Raw genomic sequence first — 22,378 nt, 5'->3', positions numbered from 1 at the left:
AACTCATTCTATAAGGCCAGTATTGCTGTGCTACTAAAACCAGATAAAGATATCAAAAGAAAACTACAGACCAATATTCCTTATGAATATAGACACAAAAATCCTCAACAAAACGTTAGCACACTAAATCTATCAACACAAAACACCATGACCAAGTCTGATTTATCCCAAAAATGCAAGGTGAATTTACCATCTGAAAATCAATTAATGCAATACACCACATCAACAGAATAAAGGACAAAACCCATATGATTTTATCAATAGACACAGAAAAAACATTTCACAAAATCCAGCACCACTTCCTGATAAAACCACCCAACAAACGAGGAATAGAAGGCAACTTCCTCAACCTGATAAAGGGCATATATAAAAAACCCACAGCTAATTTCATATTTAATGGTGAAAGACTGCATGCTTTCCCCCTAAGATCAGGAATAAGAAAAGGATGTCTGCTCTCATCACTTCTATTAAACATTGTATTGAAAGATGTTCTAATCAGGGCAATTAGGCAAGAAAACAAAATAAAAGACATCTGAATTGAAAAAAAAGAGGACTATCTCTATTTGCAGATGATGTGATCCTGCATAAAGAAAATCCTAAGAAATTAGGAACTCAGGATACAAGATCAATACACAAAAATCAACTGCATTTCTATATACCAGCAATGAATAATCTGAAAATAAAATTATGAGAACAATTTATATACACCAAAAAGAATAAAAGTGCTTAGGAATAATTTAAAAAAAAGAAGTACAAAGATCGGGACTTCCCTGGTGGCGCAGTGGTTGAGAGTCCGCCTGCCGATGCAGGTGACACGGGTTCGTGCCCCGGTCCGTGAAGATCCCACATGCCGCGGAGCGGCTGGGCCCGTGAGCCATGGCCACTGAGCCTGCGTGTCCAAGCCTGTGCTCCGCAACGGGAGAGGCCACAATAGTGAGAGGCCCGTGTACCGCAAAAAAAATAAGTAAAATAAAAATAAAAAGGAGGTAATGAAAATACTGAAGAAATTAAGAAAGGGTATCAACAGAAATGAAGATTACTGTAAAAAGGAACTAGAAACTATAAGGAAGAGCCAAGAAAAATTGGAAAATTCATTTGCTGAGATGAAAGTTGAGCTAAAGGCAACAAATAGCAGAATGAATAATGCAGAAGAAAGAATATGTGATCTGGAAGATAGAATAATGGAAATAACCCAATCAAAACAACAGACAGAAAGCCAAATGAAAAAAAAACCATGAAAGTAATATAAGAGACCTGTGGAATAATATAAAGTGTGCCAATCTACACATAGTAGGGATTCCAGAAGGAAAACAAAGAAAAAAGGGAATTGAAAATGTATTTGAAGAAATTATGGCTGAAAACTTCCCAAACCTAAAGAAGGAAACAGATATGCAGATACAGGAAGCACAGAGGGTCCCAAACAAGGTGAACCCGAACAGACCTACACCAAGACATATTATAATAAAAATGGCAAAAGTTAAAGATAAAAAGAGGATTCTAAAGGCAGCAAGAGAAAAACAGAGTTAATTACAAGGAAACCCCCATAAGGCTATCAGCTAATTTCTCTAAAGAAACGGTGCAGCCAGAAGGGAGTGGCAAAATACATTCAAAGTCTTGAAAGAGAAAAATCTGCAACCTAGAATACTCTACCCAGCAAGGTCATCATTTAGAATAAAGTAGAAATAAAGAATTTCTCAAATAAGCAAAAACTAAAAGAATACAGCAATACTAAACCTATCCTAAAAGAAATATTGAAAGGTCTTCTCTAAACAGAAAAGAAGTAGGAAGATATAGGAAGGAGGAAGTCATAACTGGAAAGTAAATCACTTAAATTAGCCGGTATACAGAGCAAAAAGAAAAAAAAAAGAAAAAGAAAAAACCGATTTGTGAAAGCGATGATAAACACAAGGAACAGCAAAAGGATAAATGTGAAGGTGTAAAAGAGGACATCAAAATCATAAAATGTGGGGAAGGAGAGTAAGAAAATGTAGATTCTTTTTTTTAGAATGTGTTAGAACCTATATGACTATCAATCTAAAGCAAGAGAACCTATATGACTATCAATCTAAAGCAAGCAGATATAGGAAGGGGTTAACATACTTGAAAAACAGGGCAACCACAAATCAAAAACATACAACAGATTCACAAAAACCAAAAAGAACACAAGCATAAAAGGAAATCATCAAACCACAAAATGAAAAAGGAACAAAGAAAAAACATAGAATCAACTGGAAAACAAGGTTTAAAATGGCAATAAATATATATGTATCAATAATTACCTTAAATGTCAATGGACTGAATGCTCCAATCAAAAGACAGAGTGGCAAACTGGGTAAAAAAACAAGAGCCTACAATATGCTGCTGCCTACAAGAGACCCACCTTAGGGAAAAGGACACACAGACTGAAAGTGAGAGGATGGAAAAAGATATTTCATGCAAACAGAAATGACAAGAAAGCGACAGTTGCAATACTCATATCAGACAAAATACTTCAAAACAAAGGCCATAAAGAAAGATAAAGAAAGAAACTATATAATGATAAAAGGATCAATACAAGAAGATGATTTTACGCTGGTCAACATATATGCACCTAATATAAGAGCATCCAAATACATAAAACAAACACTAAGAGACATAAAGGGAGAAACTGATGGGAATACAATAATATTAGGAGACTTTAACACCCCACTCACATCAATGGACAGATCTTCTAAACAGAAAATCAGTAAGGCAACACAGATCCTAAATGATACAACAGAACAGTTAGACTTAATTGATATTTTCAGGACATTATATCTGAAAAAAAAAAACAGGACACATTTTTTCCAAGTGCACATGGAACATTCTCTAGGACTGACCACATACTAGGGCACAAAACTAACCTCAACGAATTTAAGAGTACAGAAATTATTTCAAGCATCCTCTCTGACCACAACAGCATGAAACTAGAAATCAACCACAGGAAAAGAAATGAGAAAAAAATGATTACATGGAGACTAAGCAACATGCTACTAAAAAACCAATGGGTCAACAAGGAAATCAGAAAGGAAATTAAAAAATACCTTGAGAATACCATAAAAAATACCATACAAACTCTATGGGATGCAGGAAAAGCAGTTCTTAGAGGGAAGTTGACAGTGACACAGGCCTTCCTCAAAAAACAAGAAAAATCTCAAGTAAACAACCTAACCTACCACCTAAAAGAATTAGAAAAAGAAGAATAAATGAAAGCTGAAGTCAGCAGAAGGAAGGAAATAATAAAGATCAGGGAGGAAATAAATAAAATAGAGATTTAAAAAAAAAAGAAAATATCGCTAAAACAAAGAGCTGGTTCTTTGAAAGGATAAACAAAATTGACAAACCTCTGGCCAGGACCACCAAGAAGAAAAGAGGGAGAACCCAAATAAACAAAATAAGAAACGAAAAAGGAGAAATCTCAACCAACACCACAGAAATATAAAAAGCCATAAGAAAATACTATGAACAAGTATATGCCAACAAATTTGACAGCCTACAAGAAACAGACAACTTTCTAGAAACATACAGCCCACCAAAACTGAATCAAGAAGAAATAGATAATTTGAACAGTCCAATCACTAGCAGTGAAATAGAATCTGTAATAGTAATTAAAAAAAACTCCCTACGAACAAAACTCCAGGAACAGATGGCTTCACAGGTGAATTCTACCAAACATACAAAGAACATATATCAATCCTTCTCAAACTCTTCCACAAGACTGAAGAGGAGGGAACACTCCCAAAGACATTCTATGAAGTCACCATCACCCTGATATCAAAACCAGACAAAGATACCACCAAAAAAGAAAGTTACAAGCCAATATCTTTGATAAATATAGATGTAAAAATTCTCAACAAAATATTAGCAAACTGAATCCAACAACACATAAAAAAGATCATATACCACCACCAAGTGGGATTCATCCCAAGTTCACAAGAATGGGTCAACACACGCAAATCAATCAATGTAATACACCACATTACAAAAAAAAGTCAAAAACCACACAATCATCTCAACAGATGCAGAAAAAGCATTTGACAAAATTCAACATCAATTCACAATAAATCTCTTACCAAAGCGGGTACAGAGGGAACATATCTCCACATAATAAAAGCCGTTTATGACAAACACACAACCAATATAATACTCAATGTTGAAATGCCGAAAGTCTTCCCACTAAAATCTGGAACAAGACAAGGATGCCCACTCTCACCACTTCTATTCAACATAGTATTGGAAGGCCTAGCCACAGCAATCAGACAAGAAAAGGAAATACAGTAAGTCCACTACATACGAATGAGTTCCATTACAAGAGCATGCTCGTAAGTCCAACTTGTTCATAAGTCCAACAAAGTTAGCCTAGGTACCCAATTAACACAATCATCTATATAGTACTGTACTGTAATAGATTTATAATACTTTTCACACAAATAATACATAACAAACAAACACAAAAAATAAAACATTTTTAATCTTACAGTACAGTACCTGGAAAAGTACAGTAGTACAACAGTGGGCATATAGGGGTTGGTATCGAGTGAACAGGCAAGAAGAGTTACTGACTGGAGGAGGGAGAGGAGGTGGGAGATGGTAGAGTTGAAGGATCATCAGCAATAGGAGATGGAGGGCAAGCTGCAATTTCACTCATGCCTGACGTTGGTGGCACAGGTTCTAGTTCCTTGCTGGATTCAATTCTATCTAACCTCTTGGAAATATGATCCAGTGATATCTGGGCAGTAGCTCTTTTTTTCTTGTCATAGAAGACACGGTAGCACTGGATTGTATTCTGAATGGCTGCTGCAACCTTTGTGTACTGTTCTACGTCCAGGTCCTCTGCCTCTAAAACTAAGTTAGTTCTCCTCAAACAGAACTAACTTACGTGATTAGACATGTGAACGCACATTTGAATCTTTGGAAGCTCGCAACTTGAAGGTTCGTATGTAGGGGACTTACTGTAAAAGGTATCCAAATTGGAAGGGAAGAGGTAAAATTGTCACTATATGCAGATAACATGATACTATATATAGAAAGCCCTAAGGACTCCACACAAAAAACTACTATATCTAATAAATGAATTCAGCAAAGTACCAGGATACAAGATTAACATTCAGAAATCGGTTGCATTTCTTTACACTAACAATGAGATACCAGAAAGGGAATGTAAAAAAAAAAAAAAAAAAAAAACTTTTAAAATCACACCAAAAAAAAAAAAATACCCAGGAATAAACCTGACCAAGGAGGTGAAAGACTTAAACTCTGAGAAGTATAAAACATTAATAAAAGAAATTAAAGATGATTCAAAGAAATGGAAAAACTTCCCATGCTCAAAAATTTATATGGAACCATAAAAGAAAATTTCCCATGCTCAAAAATTTATATGGAACCATAAAAGACCCAGAATTGCCAAAGCAATCCTGAGGAAAAAAACAAAGCAGGAGGCATAACTCTCCCAGACTTCAGACAATACTACAAAGCTACAAATAATCAAAACAGTGTGGTATTCGTACAAAAACACAACATATGGAGCAATGGAACAGAAAAGAGAGTCCAGAAATAAACCCACACACCTACAGTCAATTAATCTTCAACAAAGGTGGCAAGAACATAAAATGGGAAAAAGTCTCTTCAGCAAGTGGTACTGGGAAAGTTGGACAGCTGCATGTAAACCAATGAAGTTAAAACACACCCTCGTACCACGCACAAAAATAAACTCAAAATGGCTTAAAGACTTAAACATAAGACATGACACCATAAAACTCCTGAAGAGAGCATGGGCAAAACATTCTGACATAAATCGTACCAATGTTTTCTTAAGTCAGTCTCCCAAGGCAATAGAAATAAAAACAAAAACAAACAAACAGGACCTAATTAAATTTACAAGTTTTTGCACAGCAAAGGAAACCATAAAACAAACAAAACAAAACAGACAACCTACAGAGGACTGGGAGAAAATATTTGCAAATGATGCGACTGACAAGGGCTTAACCTCCAAAATATACAAACAGCTCATACAACTCAACAACAAAAAAACAAACAACCCAATTGAAAAATGGGCAGAAGACCTTAGCAGACATTTCTCCAAAGGAGATATACAGATGGCCAGCAGGCACATGAAAAGATGCTCAACATCGCTAATTATTAGAGAAACGCAAATCAAAACTACAATGAGGTACCACCTCACACCAGTCAGAATGGCCATCGTTAAAAAGTCTACAAATAACAAATGTTGGAGAGGGTGTGGAGAAAAGGGAACTCTCCTACACTGTTGGTGCGAATGTAAGTTGGTGCAGCCACTGTGGAAAACAGTATGGAGGTTCCTCAGAAAACTAAAAACAGAATTACCATATGACCCAGCAATTGCACTCCTGAGCATACAGCCAGATAAAACTACAATTCAAAAAGATACATGCACCCCTATGTTCATAGCAGCACTATTCACAATAGCCAAGACATGGAAACAACCTCAATGTCCATCGACAGATGAATGGATAAAGTAGATGTGGTACATATATACAATGGAATACTACTACTCAGCCATAAAATAGAATGAAATAATGTCACTTGCAGCAACATGAATGCAACTAGAGATTATCATACTAAGTGAAGTCAGAAAGAGACAAATACCATATGATATCACTTATATGTGGAATCTAAAACACGGCACAACTGAACCTATCTACAAAACAGAAAGAGACTCACAGACATAGAGAACAGACTTGTGGTTGCCACGGGAGAGGGGGGAGGGAGAGGGATGAACTGAGAGTTTGAGGTTAGTAGATGCAAACTATTACATGTAGAATGGATAAACAACAAGGTCCTATTGAATAGCACAGGGAACTATATCCAATCTCCTGGGATAAACCATAATGGAAAAGAATATAAAAAAAGAATGTATATGTTTGTATAACTGAGTCACTTTGCTGTACAGCAGAAATTAGCACAACACTGTAAATCCACTATACTTCAACTAAAAAAAAAAAAGAAGTACAAGACTTGTATTCTGAAAACTACAATACACTGTTAAAAGAAATTAAAGATTTAAATAAGTGGAAAGGTACCGATGCTCACTGACTGCAAGACTTGATATTATTAAGATGGCAATACTCTCAAAACTGATTTACAGATTCAACACAATCCTCTTCAGATTCCCAGCTTTACAGAAATTGACAAGCTTATCCTAAACTCATGGAAATTCAAGGAACCCAGAACAGCCAAAACAGTACTGAGAAAGAAGAACAAAATTGGAGGACTCAACTTTCCCATTTCAAAACTTACTTCAAAGCTACAGTAATCAAGATAGCATGGAGCTAGCATAAGACTAGACATATGGATCAATGGGATAGAATTTAGGATCCAGAAATAAACCTTCACATTAAGTCAAGTGATTTTCAACAAGGGTGGCAAGGTAACTTAATGGGAAAAGAACAGTCTTTTCAATAAACGGTGCTAGGATACCTGGATACTCACAAGCAAAAGAATGAAACTGAATCTCTACCTCACCCTATAGTCAAAAGTTAACTCAAAATGGGTCAAAGATCTAAATGTAAGAGTTAAAACTATAAAGCTATACACTTATAAACAAAACATAAATGTAAATCTTCGTGACCCTGGATTAGGCAATGGTTTCTTAGATCTATGACACCAAAATACCGAAGACCAAATATATAAATTAGATTTCATTAAAATTAAAAACTTTTGTGCTGTAAAGGGTATCATCAAGAAAGTGAAAAGGATGGGAGAAAATATTTGTAAACCATATATCTACTAGGAAATATAATAGAAATATATAAATATATATATCTAGAATATATAAGATGCATCTAGAATATATAAGATGCATCTAGAACATATAAAGAACTCTTACAACTCAATATTAAAAAAACAAATAACCCAATGAACAAAAAGTATGAATAGACATTTTTCTAAAGATTAAGCTGATAAGCATGTGAAAATATGGTCAACATCATAAACCAATAGGGAAATGCAAATGAAAACTACAATGAGATACTGCTTCATATGCACTACGATATAATTTTAAATGAATTATAGGGGAGAAGGGCATAATAGGGGAAGGGGGTTAAGAGGTACGAACTACTAGGTTTAAAGTAAATAAGATACAAGGATGTAATGCACAGCACAGGGAACATAGTTAATATTTTATAACGTTAAATGTAGTATAACCTATAAAAATATTGAATCATTATGTCGTACACCTGAAACTAATACTTTAAGTCAACTGTACTTCAATTAAAAAAATCACAAAATGAATCATAGATCTAAATGAAAACCTTAAAATATAAAACTAGAAGCATAAGAGAAAATCTCTGTGACCTTGAATTAGGCAAAGATTTCTTTGATATGACACTAACAGCATAACTGATAAACTGGACTTCATCAAAATTTGTGCTCTTTGAAGAACACTATAAAGGGAATGGAAAAACAAGTGACAGGCCAGGAGAAAATATGGGCAAAGCATATATATGATAAAAGACTTGTATTCAGAATCTATTTTTAAAAGTATCAAAATGCAATAACAAAACAAACACAATCAAAAATTGGCAAAAGATTTGAAGAAACACTTCAAATAAGCACATGAAAAAAAATACTCAACACTGTTAGCCATCAGGGAAATGCAAATTCAAACCAAAATGAGACACCACAATGGCTAATCTTAGACGGGCTAAAATTAAAAAGATTGATATGTTGGTGACAATGTGGAGGAACTAGAACTTTAATACACTGCTGGTGGTAATGTGAGATGGTTTCACAGTTTCTTAACAAGTTAAATATAAGCCTATCGCTTGATTGAGCCATTCCATTCCTAGATATTTAACCAAGAGAAATGAAAGCATACGTCCATACAAAGACTTGTACACAAATGTTCATAACAGCTTTATATGAAACAGCCAAAAACTAGAAATAACTCAAATGTCCATTAACAAGTGAATGGATAAACAAACTAATACAGCCATACAATGGAACACAGCTCACCAATAAAAAGGAATAAACTACTGATACATGTTTCAATATGGGTGAATCTCAATAATAGAAGCCCAACAAGAAAGGAGTACAATGAAAGAGTATGATTCCATTTATATAAATTCTAGAAAACATAAGGTAATTTGTAGTGACAGAAAGCAGAGGAGTCAGTGGTTGCCTGGGATGGGGCGAGGGTAGAGAAGGTCGTACCAGGAAGGAATTATAAAAGGGCACAAAGAAACTTTTGGGAGTGATGGATTTGTCCATCATTTTGATTGTGGTGATGATTTCAGGTATATACGGTATGTTCAAATTACCAAATTTTATACTTTAAACATGTGTAGTTTATTGTAAGTCAATTATACCTCAGTGAAGCTGTTTAGTAGTGCCAAAGAGGCATTTGTAAGTAAACACCATTTTGTTCATTAAGACAAATATGAAGATTTGTTGACTAAAAATCTGGATTTAAAAAAACAAAACAAAGCATACACCAGGCCCCGGCCCCCACAAAAGTAGTACTCAGATTACTCTGAAAGTCTTGTTACATCTTTTCTATTTGCCTTGTGCTTCTGAGAAAACAAGAGAGTATTAAAGATAGTTCATTCTACAGTAATGATCCCTAAATAATATGACCTTCAACCAGTTTCTACTCAAACATTTGATTCTATAATTTTATGAAACTACCAAGAAACATTTCATAATCACTTCCAGGATGCTTACACTGCAATGTGCCAAACTAACTTCTGCAATAAGAGTAGCCTACTGCTTTCTGCAAAATACAAGCAACCTATTTGAATCTGAATTTATTTATTTTCAACGTTCTAGTCTGTATAATCTTCCTAAATTTTCTGAACGATTTCTAAAGTTTTCAAATACTAAATGTATAATTTTGAGTTCATTTTTTAAACAAAAAGTCACAAAAATTATTAGGAAAACAAAACCTCTGTCAGCAGACTAAACTAAAACATTATGAAGTACAAACACATGTAAGGGAGGGAATTAGAACTTTTTACTTCTTGAGCAACTGATGAGTATTACAATGATACATGGATTCTTTAAGGTATTGAATAAATACTTTGTAAATATTTAGAAATACTGATCACCAAAAGGCAGCGTGCATTCAACAAATATTTGAGTACCTACTGTATGTCACGCACTGCAATGAATGGAATATTCCCCCACCCTCACCGGCAAATTCATATGTTGAAATCCTAACACCCAATATGGCAGTATTAGGAGTAGGGCCTTTGGGAGATAATCAGTTCATGACGGTGGAGCCCTTCTGAATGGGATTAGTGTCCTTATGAGAGAGACCCCAGAGAGTTAAGTAGCCCTCTTTCTGCCTTGTGAAGATACAAGAAGTTGGAAGTCTACAACCTGGAAGAGGATCCTCCCCAGAACCCAACTATGCTGGCACCCTGATCTCAGACTTGAGAAATATATTTGTTGTTTATAAGCCACTCAGTCTATGGTACTTTGTTATAACTGCCCAAACTGACTAAGACAGCCACTGTGTTGGGTGCCAAGAACAAGTAACATCAGATGGATCGTTTTGACAAGTGTTTCCAGGGAAAATTAAATTTATGGTACGTGGATTTCAGCAAAACAAATGAGAGTAATACCCATATCTTTATAAATAAAGCAGAAAATTGTGCCAAAGGCAGCCTGTGGCACAGTAAAAACAGAGTCAAGTGTCATAGCTACTTAATAGCTATGCAATCTTGAGCATAATACCTAACCTTTCTGAGCTTCGTCTGTAAAAAGAAATCACTTGCTTAGATGGCCAAGGTTCTTTCCAAGATGTTACAATTCCTTTGATGAATGATAAACTAAAAATACACACGCACACACACATACACACACACATTCTTATTTTTTGGAGGACAAATTTGATTTAAATGCACATGCCCTTTAGTGCAACAATTTGCAATTCCACTTTTAAGATTCTAAACTACAGAAATATTCATACTAGTATATAAAGTCACATGCATAAGATGTTTACTAGTGTTATATGTAACAGCTAAATAAAAATAAAAGCAACTTTATCCATCAGTAGGGGAAAGGTTCAGTAAACTGCAGACATTTATACAATAGAATGTCTATCTAAAAGGAATGAGGTAGATCCAGATGTGCTGACATAGATAATATCTATACAACGGTGTTAACAAATTACAAATAATTCTTTCAGTTTTTGTCTGTATAATAGTCTTGGGAGCCAGATAGCCTAAGTGCACATATCTGCTCGACCACTTTCTAACTCATCAACACAGACAAGTTCCTTAATCTCTATAAGTTTCAGTTTTCTCACCCGTTAAGTGGGTACAGTTATAGCACCTACCTTGGAGTATTATTGTAACAATTAATTAAGTAAAACATGACAAGCATTAAGTGTTCAATAAGTTTTAGGTATTATTTCCCATTACTCAAAGTTTTGTTTTGTTGTTGTTAATGGTTAAACCTATCAAGCTTTTCCTGTATTACTTCTCAATTTTGGCTTGAGAAGCTTTTCCTGTATTCTCAATTTTGGCTTGAGAATTTTGGCTATATATTCCTCCTGGAATTCCTACTATAAAATGTATTTCCTCAAATAGATAGTCAATTCTTACCACTTATTAAACAATCCATGCTCTTGACACTAATCTGAAATGCCACTTTAATCATATGCAAAATTCCTATATATATGGAAGTCTATTTCTGGCCTCTAAATCGGGGGTTAGCAAACATTTTAGGTAAAGGGTCAAGTAGCAAATATCACAACCAATTAACTCTGCCTTGTAGCACAAAATGCGTAAATGAATGGCACAGGTGTGTTCCAATGGACACTGAAATCTGAACTTCATATAATTTTCATGTTACAAACTATTATTCTTTTTTTCCCAAGCACTTAAAAATATAAAAGCCACTCTTAGGTCACAGATCATACTAAAACAAGTGGTCAGCCAGATTTGGCAATCCATGCTCTAAACCCTTACAATTTTTACACTCCTAAAAATTTTTTATATTTATAAAATTCCACAAAATAAATACACGTGATAAAAAGGTTAAACACGATATAAGGGCATAGAGTGACACCTCTCCCTTCTATCCCAGAGGCCCAGTTCCCCTCTCCAGTTTTTCTGTATCCTTTTATTTATTTATTTTATTATTATTATTATTTTTTGGCTGTGTTGGATCTTCGTTGCTGTGGCGGGCTTTCTCTAGTTGCGGTGAGTGGGGGCTACTCTTTGTTGCGGTGCACAGGCTTCTCATCGCGGTGGCTTCTCTTGTTGCGGAGCACAGGCTCTAGGCACACGGGCTTCAGTAGTTTTGGCATGTGGGCTCATTAGTTGTGGCTCCCGGGCTCTAGAGCGCAGGCTCAGTAGTTGTGGCGCATGGGCTTAGTTGCTCCACGGCATGTGGGATCTTCCTGGAGCAGGGATTGAAGTCACATCTCCTGCATTGGCAGGCGGATTCTTAACCACTGCGCCACCAGGGAAGTCCCTTGTGTATCCTTTTAAATCTACTGACACTACTAACATCTCAGCAGACATAGTCTTATATGTATATACATGACTTTCCACATGTTAATTCATCTATAGAATAAATCCCTGTAAATGGAACTGCTGGGACAAATTTCCTTAAAGCATTCATTCCAATATGTAACTGGTCAGAATCTATAGCATAGATACTCAGGATAAGCCTTCCAACATGCCTTTACCTATTACCCACCTTCCCAATCAACTTTAAAATCACGTTAAATATTTCTTTCAGATTACAGACTTGAAAACTATACCTACTCTGGTTTATGAATCCTTCCTTTGCATTGCATTACATTTCTTAGCTATAGTTATCAATGCCTTGGAATAAAGAAATAAGTTTTACTGTTTTCTTTGATCACTGTTTCTTGAATTCCACATCCACATCTATTTTTCTTGGATTAATTTTTCATTTGATATAGTACATCCTGAGGTATTCCTAGTGGTTCTGGGTGAAAATGACTTAATTTTGCCCCCACTTTGAATGACAGTTCGGTTAGGGATAAGATTTTGAATTCGAAATATGTCCAATGGAAGAAAAATGTCCAGCGAGCACTTTTAAAACTCTGCTCCACTGTCATCCAGCATTCCATGTCTCAGATTAGAAGTCTAATCAGGCTGCCCAAGATTCTGCCTGGATACTCCTACCTTCATGATCTGTTATCTCTGTGGTTATTTCTCCTCTTCTAATTTCTATTCCCTCCTGGAATTCCTATTAGATGTACACTGGCCCTCTCCTGGATCCATTTACCACGTTAACTGTTTTTCCCTACTTTCTATGTTTTAATATTCAAGAACTGATTGCGTGTTTTCAGGGCAGCCTGTATATGTTCAGTAGGCATGATACCCTCCGAAATCTAAGCATATTAACATTTATCTTAAAGTTTTTTTCTTTTTCTTACATGAACTACATTGCTTCAGGTCCAGTCCTTGTATCTGTTCAGTCTGGGCCATCTCTTACATGCTACTGATTTCCCACAAATGTTTAGTGATTTTTGTTGTCTGTTCCCATTATAAATGTATCAGTATCTCAGTACAGGTGGAAATCATTGTACTCCTATAGTAAATTCACATTTGTAACTAACCTTATAATTCAATTTTACATTTATCCTAGGACTTTGGGCAGTATGACAACAACAATGTAAGTTTTTTGACTTGCAATCCTATGATTCTTCAATCCGTTTTTAGGCACATCCTTTTGGTGTTTCATTTCCCCTAGCAACCACTAACTTGAGTAACATAGTTCTTATCTAAGTGTTATACAGCAAGCTTCAGGGACACAACATCACCAGCTCTAACTAACAGACTTGCCTAACAGACAGTTTAAACAAATAATGACAGTCTGGTAGAAGACTGTCATAGATGTGCAATCCAAGGAGTAAATAATAATAATATGGTAATGAATCACTTAAGTCTTGAAATCATAATAGTTATGCTTTTTACTAATCTTTAATGTTATATAAGTTAAAATAACAAATTGTATTTTTTAAAAAGGAAGACTCCATGATGGTTAAAACGTAATTTTCCACCTACCTTATGATTTAGCCATTCCACAGCTGACAGAAATGCACAGATGTTCACCAAGACATTTGTAAGAATGTTCATAGCATTCTTCAAAATACATAATATACAAAAACTGGAAACATAAATATCCACCAACAGAGGAGTGCCATATAATGATACAATGGATTACCACACAGCAATAAAAAAGAACTACTGATACATGAAACATTATGGAAGAATCTCATAATCAATATGCTGAGTATACTGTAGGATTCCATTAATATCAAGCCCCAAATAGACAAAACTAATAGATGATGACAGAAATCAAAATACTGATGGGGGCTGGGCAGGGGTATAACTGACTTGGAAGAAGCAGGGGGAAACTCCTGGAATGATGGAAATGCTCTACAGGTATAATATGAAAGCTGGTGGTTGCACAATAAAAACAAAAATTCACTGAGGTGTACAACTAAGATTTATGCGCTTGATGACTTCATAGATATTTTATATCTCAATCAAAAAGTTAAAGAAAAAAATGTAATTTCCAAACTGAGAGAACTAAAACTGTTTACTTATGTCAAAATTCTCTAAGCCATAAATAGTGGATATCCAAATCCTTTTTACATTAAGTAATAAGACAACTTTAGACAAATGGTATCAGAATAATAATGCAAAATGAACGTTAACATCCTCAGTCATAAAATACTACTTGGATTCCTACTTCCACGTTCGAAGTCCTGTTTTAATACAACATTAACTCCAGCAAAAATCAAGGCCCAGCTCCTGAGAACCTTCAATGATAGTTAAATGTCCAGACATCGCATATAAATCTCAAAAGTAGTCTGACGGATAAAAGCTTCAGGTTTATAATCAAATTTTCATTCTGCCAATAACATCATAAATAAAAGCTTCACTATGGCGTTTACAAATTATTCCTCGGCAAGTTGCTCAGGAATAGTGTAATTTTCAAGAAGTCTAAAAATGCAAGAGGCTTCCCGTCCCGTGGTCTCCTCGGCGCCACTAATTCCTACACAAATATGCATCTTTTAAAGGTGCCTAGCGTCTGGCAGGCATAGAAAGGCTGCCGCCAGAGAATACTAATTTAACGCAATAAAGCGGTAACAGCTGACCACAAAGTTTACCCACTGAGGGGAGCAGAGATGGCGGTGAGTTGGTTTAAAAAAAAAAAAAAAAGTGATAAAAATAAAACACACGCAAACCAACGGTCTCCGGCAGCACAGTTCTGAAAAGCCAAGTCAAAGGGCTCCGAAAAACCGCGGCTTTTCCTGACACCGGAGCAGACTCCGGAGGGCTTGCGGCGAACCCACGGGGACACGGCCCCCAGGAGAGCTCGTCCGTGAGGTGACCCAACAGCGACGGGAACCCACAGTCCGGGGCCCGCGCCCCAGAGCCCGCACGGGAGGGGCCCTAGCCCTGGGGACCGCGGGCAGGCGAGGCCGGATGGCCCGGGTACTCACCGACTTCACCCGCCTGCGCACGGCGGCCGCCGCCCCGCCGCCACCTCCCCAGCCTCGGGCACACCTGGGCGGCGCCCGACTCGCTGGAGCCGCCACCAACTCCCCGCCCACCCTCCGGGCGCGCCGCCGCGCCGACAACCTCCACTTCCGGCGCGCGTGAGGAAATGAGGCCGCCGCCGCGGCGCGCGCCCGCCCCGGCCCCGCCCCCGCCCGCCCCGGCCCCGCCCCCGCCCGCCCCGCGCCCAGTACTTGGCATAAAAAAGCTCAGTAATTGGCGTCCGGTACTGATTAACCCTGTATCTGTTACAAATGTGTCTGTGTGTGTACGCGCGCGCGTGTAGCCCAAAAAACGATTTGTGGAGGCTAGGAGAGTGCGGGAGGAAGGAAACCGCTCTTGCCTGAGCGAGCGTCTGCAGGGATGGGAGTACCAGCTCCGGCCGGACGGCTGGCTTTGCAGGAGGGAGGGACTCAGCGGGGGATGGCAGCGCTTTTCTGCCCGGGAGCCTTTGCCCTGGGAGCTGGAGGGGTCGATGAGTGCCTGCGTGGGCACTGAGCTAAGGACTGACAGGTCGCCAGAAGTGTCCGAGCATCCTCAGGAGGGCTGGGCTGCGCGTGAGGCCCCAGCGAGGAGCCCTGGGCTGCCAGTCAGATTCTTTGGATCTGAATTTCCGTATATGTGAAAGGAGGGGGTTGAGGTAGACTTTCTGGAAAATGGCTTCGAGGTTTCACATTGTATGACTTTAGTGGGTGGCCCTGACATCCCCTACACTCAGATGCTTATTTCAGGGACATCCCCAAGGCACTCTGTCCGGCCCTGAGCTGAGCAGGTGAGGGGATACCGGGCAGCACCAGCCCCTGCCTGTGTCTGGGCAGGACATGGCTGTGCTAAGAGGGGATCTGCCTCCCATCTGGGCTCTGCTCTCCTTAGCGGGTTACCTTGGCAGGCTATGTGGGCTTAGCCTCTCTAAGCCTCAGTTTCCTCAGCTGTGTTATGGGGACAATAATAGTACGTGCTTCCTAAGATTGTTGTGAGGATTAAACGCAATTTTGCATTTGAAGTGGTTGGCACTGTGCTTGGCAGGTAGGTGGCAGGCAGTCAGAGCTCATTGTTGTCATTAAGTGCATTAGTTAGAAGTCTGGGGTGACTGTGGTGGTACATCCTTTAGGAGTGGCAGCATTCCAGGGGCATCTGTTCCTAATCACAGCTGTCTTCATTGGATGATGGTTGTTGGGATGTCTTTAACTCGGATGGTCTCCTTGGATATGTCCTGTGGGGAATTCCATGGGTAGGAGAGTCTGGACAGCCTATTTCTAAGTCAGGCTTGCTGAGTGTCCAGTCTCTACCCAACTTCAGGATCTCACTCCTCTCTCATGTCACTTCTGAGCAAATGAAAACATTTATGGTTCTAACACCCCTTCCTCCTCAACCTGGCCCAAGAGTAAAGAATTCATCTAGTCATAGACTCCATGGGTCTGTAAGCTCCTGAAAGTAAGGACCATGTCTTTTTCATCTCCCAGTACTTTGCACATATTAAGTGTTCAACAAATATGAATTGAATTGGTTAAAGTAAGAGCATGCAACAATCCCTCTCTCGTTCAGAATCTCTACCACTTGACCAGCTCCTCGAGCAGACGGCATGCCTGATTACATTTTCTGCCTGCTGTAATTAAGGTTTTGGTCTGGTTGGCTGGTCATGTTCTAGTGTGAGTTTCCTGACATCCCTGTGGAGTAGGTTATGGTCCTTAGTTTACAACGGAGAAAACGGAAACTCAGAGAGGAAACTGCATAAGCTCTCCCAGGACAGGACCTGGCATGAACTCATAGCATAGGGTCATTTCTTTAAAACTGTTCTTTGAATCCTCCATTAGAATTGTTTTTAAAATAACTGAGGTTCTGCCATCAATGGATTTAAATTGTAAGCTTATTATTAACTGCCAAATCAAATACTAAATGTATGTAATTTGAATTTGGAGAGAAGATAATGCTTAATTCCAATTCTATGGCAGATAATGGATAATATACTGGGGCTTATAAAATAAGTAGCTCACTTGGGAAAAATACTAAAGCACAACTATGGTATGATTAGTATCAGAAGAATGTAGTTTTAAAAAAAAGATTTCCCATCAATCTCTAATCTGAGGCTTTTTTTTTTTTTTTTTAAACTATGAGGCTTTCCCATGCCCCTAGCCTGCCTTTGAGTCTCTGCCAAAAGTAAGTGACGGGTCTGATGCCCTGGCTACCACAAGCTCTGAATAAATAGCCTTTGCCTGTTTCATCTGGACAATCTTCATTTGCTTCCAGTTTTCCTGGTAGCCCCGCCAAGATATGGTCTGCATCATAGTCTGCTTGTTACCTCAGACTACAGCCTTCAATCAGGTGTGGCACCCACAGTGGCCTACTTGTGCCTTGCAGTTCTTGGTTTTGGGTCTTACCTTTGCTCTCTTTGTGTTGAGTGCCTTGGCTATCTATTCTCAGTTTGGTACTCAGCTTTTGTTATTGGTTCACATTTGTTTGGCATCTTTGATATAATCAGTTCATTCTTTTGCATCCTTTTTGCTGTCTTTTGTGTTACTGTTTTGTGTTGTACTGTCTAAAAGTGTTGTTTGTCATAAGAAGGAGAATCATGGTGTAGAACACAGGCACAGTAGGCCCTACAACGTGTTGCTCCAGCCAGCCTCACTGACCTGTGAGTTTGGGGTTCTCACTGGACTGGCATCCACTAGGACCAACGTTATTGCAGTTGCCAGTAAAACTGGATGGGGTTCTACGATCTCGATTTTGTGTCCGGAGAGACATGAGGTGCACAAGCATTACATTCCTACCCACCGTTGCCAGCTTTCATGGTGTTGCCTAAGTCTAAATTCTCTCCTCCTCCAGGAAAACTCCTGCTTCTTTTACGTGGTCTCTTTGCAATCCCAGTTCTTGGGTCTATCTCTCTAGATGGCAAAACTTCACCAAGGATGCTTTGGGCCTTCAGTGGCCACTCTGAACGTTCTATGTGAACAAGTTTGTTCATTTGAGAGATGCAGTAGAGAAGAAAGGGAACAGGATTTCTCAGGCCCAGTGGTAGCATTTTTTGATTGGTACTCAGAGGTCACCAAATAGAATCCTGATTCAAAAACTGTTTCCCTAAACGATTCTTTGGCCAAAGCTAATGAGAAATTTAAGCAACAACTAACTAGACTTATTTTCCTAGAAAAACCTTCCTTTGCTTGTCCCCCAGTTGCCTTCCTGGATACACCCTCCCTCCTTCCCCCCATCCTTCTGACCTATTACCAGCCTCCATCCACTCCTTCTTCTTTCCCTTGCCCAGACCCCTTCCCTCTCCCCAACAACTCTCCTAAGACCCCCCAATTCCATTTGCCTCTGAAGGTCCATTCCTCTCATGAACTAGGTATGAAGCCAGCAACTGTAGAATTTAAACTTTGGATCCAAGCTGAATTAAGAGCTATAATTAAGGACTTTCTCAAACCCAGACAAGACCAGCAACTACTCATAGAATAATTTAGAATATTTGGGGAAGTATGTGATCCAAGGTTACCTGACCTCTATCAACTTGCACACGTGTTGCTCAGAACCTCAGATGTTAAATCCTGAATGGAAAAGCTGAGTGGACTCACCCGGAAAGGAGTCTCTACAGGATCCTTCCTTCCATAATAAACCTGAGAATCCACAAAAAGACTCAAAAGGTAGGGTGAAGTCTCCTAAAATCCCTACCTAAAACATTTCCAATAAAACCAGACTGAGCCATAATTCCATCACGCAAACAGAAAAGATGAATCTATAGGAGACCTTCGGGATAGGCTAGAAAATACATTGTAGCAACATTTGGGAGTTTAAAAAGTTGCCCTTTCATCATTCATTCTGTTAATGTAGTTAAACCTGAAATTGGAGACCCAGTTCAAAAACAGAAATTAAAATGGGAAATAGCCTCTTGGCCTGAACAACAATACCCAGCAAATATTTCAAAAGGACTTTAGAACAAAAACAAGACAGGACCCCAGATAAACTTGTGGCCCTGCAGATCAGTCAGGTAGCTTACTCCTCAACCAACCACCTATTGACAAGGACTCTTGCAGATATCATAAACAGAAAAGACACTGGGAAGAAGATTGTCTCATCTTATGAGAGAAACACCAAGACCAAGAAAAATCCCTCAATTCAGGTTAACAACCGTGCTCCAAGGAAGGAAAAGCACACAATACCTGCCGTACCCTTAAACACTCAGGTGAATTAACTATAAATATAGAAAGTGTGTTGGCTTCCCAGGGCTGTTGTAACAAATTACCACAAACTGGGTGGAATAAAACTACAGAAATGTATTCTCTCACAATTCTGGAAGCTAAGTCCAAAATCAAGGTGTTGGCAGGGCCATGCTCCCTCCAGAGTCTCCAGGGGAGGATCCTTCCTTGCCTCTTCTAGCTTCTGCATCACTCCAATATCTGCCTCCATCTTCACATGGTATTCTCCCCGTGTCTTCTCTGTGTCCCAATTATCCTCCAATCATTGAATTAGGGCCCACTCTAATCCAGTATGCCCGCATCTCAATTTGCATCTACAAAGGCCCTATTTTCAAATAAGGTCAAATTTACAGTTTCTGGAGGTGAGGACATATCTTGTGGGGAGCACAGTGCCACTATAGATGGTAACTCATCAGTTTCAGGTAGCTACTGGTGCTAATATTTCTACATTAAACCTTGCCACCTTTGCTCAAACTTTGCCTGGCAGTAAACAAACACACGTCATAGGTGGTAAGCGTTTCAGGTAATCCACAGCTGTTCTCTATCTCCCGGCCCTTAACTGTAAGCCTTGAGCCCTTGATTGCAAACATTCCTTGCTGCTCTGTGATACCACCTCTGCAAATTTAACAGGGAGAGACTTACTTTGCAATATTAAATATACACCAGAGTATCTGGGACTATTTGTGAGATTCCAGAGGACTCCTCTACTCATAAGCAAGTTGATTCTGTTCTGGATATACCTTTGCCTTCTCTCTTATATTTAATGCATACCCCAGACAAGTATCGAAACCGAACCTGACACTCTATGGGCTCAAATTTCCACTGATACGGAAAAATAATTGGAGCAGAACCTACTAAAGTTCATATAGATCTTACCAAACCATTACCTAAGCTTCCCCAATATCCCTTGAAGCCATAAGCATAGTAAGGGATCAAACAGATAGTTGAAAGCCTTAGCCAAAGGTCTTCTCAAACCCCACCCTTTTAATATGCCCATCCTGGCAGTAAAGAAACCCGTGGTCAGGTTTAAGACCGCAGGGCCGTCAACGAAATTGTTATTCCTCATTTCCTAATTCAAATACCATCCTGCAGGCCACTTGCTGTAGTGAATCTTAGCTCAGCTTTTTCAGTGTGCTTCTAGAAAAAGACCATCAATAGTTTTCTTTGTGTGTGTATAGTAAAATACACATAAGATTTACAATTTTATCCATTTTTAAGTATACAGTTCAGTGGCATTAAGTACATTCCCATCGTTATACAACCATCACCACTAGCTCTAGAACTTTCTCATCACCCCAAACTGAAACTCTGTACCAATTAAACATTAAATTCCCACTTTCCCTTCCCCCAGCGCCTGGCAACGACCATTTGACTTTCTGTCTCTATGAATTTGACTTTTCTAAGTACTTCATATAAGTGGAATAATCTAGGGCTTGTCTCTTTGTGTCTGTCTTATTTCACTTAGCATGATGTTTTCACGCTTCATCCATGTCGTAGCACATGTCAGAATTTCATTCCTTTTTAAGGCTGAATAATGACAGTCAATACCCTTTTGCCTTCACCTGGGGAGGGAATATGTTACAGCAGTGAAACTTTAGGGCGTCAATCCTTGGGTTCACCTTTCACAACTAGGAAGCAATCTGGAATTCCACACAATTGGAGGGCTATTCCAATAGGGGACCTCAAACTGAGGATTCTGAGACCCTCTAAAAGCAGCTGATCTTCAGAAGCAGACAGCTGACTCAAGACCTTTAGAACAACAGATGACCTAGGACAGTGGACAAGTTCTGCCCAAGATGTCGGATCAAGACCCTAATTCTTTTGTTTTTTTTATTTGCTTGCTTATTCTTCTTGTCATTTTCTATAGATCCCTGGTTGTCATTCATCAATAATGGACCTTTTCCTCTCTTGTTTTTTCTCTTTATTACAATGGTTAGGTCAGAGCATACTAATTCTAAATGCCATTGTTAGATTATCCCAAGCAGTAGCCAGTGCCCTAGATCTTAAACTGACTGATGAATCTACTCTCCATCCCCAGAACCCCATGATGAAAACCACAAGGAAGTTATCATCTCATCAAGGGAGGCAATAAGGAATTACAGCTGTTGGCAGCTCCATTTGCAGCAACATGGAAAACAACCTTAAACAAGTTAACCTGTGAATTTTCTGCTTTCCCAGAAAAAGAACCAATTATTACAATCTATTGACCAGACCTTAGGTAATTCTAAATTCGGATTCAATAACTTCCATAGGGTGATGAGTCAAATGTTTGCCACCTGTAAGAGACCAACAGAGATCTAAACATGTAACACAACTCATGTAAGACCTGGTTCCAGCCTTCTGTCACGAACAACTTCTTTCCTAGATCTCCACGTATCCCTACCCGATATTACATCTTTTGTGGTCAGGATGCCTGGTCCTGTTTGCTTCAGACTAACATCTCATGCACGTTAGGAATAATATTCCAAGACTTGTCTGTACAAGTCTTGTCTGTATAAGTCTGTAAATTACCAAGGCTGAAAAATCCGAGCTCCAAAACAGTCACCTTGATTATTTAGCACTCTACCTGGGGGAATTACTTACTATTTATGTGAACAATTAGAGCAGCGTTCCCATTGGTAGGAATCATGCATATAGGATTGT

General features: G+C 38.7%; 1 protein-coding gene across 13 annotated transcripts in view; it reads right to left on the bottom strand.

The window, feature by feature from the left end:
• Positions 1-15,641, bottom strand: part of CSGALNACT2 (chondroitin sulfate N-acetylgalactosaminyltransferase 2) — a 48,822-nt gene extending 33,181 nt beyond the window's left edge. For 4 of the 13 annotated variants that reach the window (XR_007471163.1, XM_049696651.1, XM_049696652.1 and 1 more), the window contains exon 1: positions 14,046-15,470. The gene's annotated coding sequence lies outside the window, so the exon portion shown is untranslated. Of the gene's footprint in view, positions 1-14,045; positions 15,471-15,493 lie in introns of those variants that run through there. The other 9 variants (XM_033412970.2, XM_049696654.1, XM_033412969.2 and 6 more) reach the window with 7 other exon arrangements.
• Between the last annotated feature and the right edge of the window lie 6,737 nt (positions 15,642-22,378).

This window comes from Orcinus orca, chromosome 14, assembly GCF_937001465.1.
Source record: "Orcinus orca chromosome 14, mOrcOrc1.1, whole genome shotgun sequence".
Lineage (NCBI taxonomy): Eukaryota > Metazoa > Chordata > Mammalia > Artiodactyla > Delphinidae > Orcinus > Orcinus orca.
Note: the sequence above shows the minus strand (reverse complement) of the source record. Positions and strands in the feature narration are given on the sequence as shown.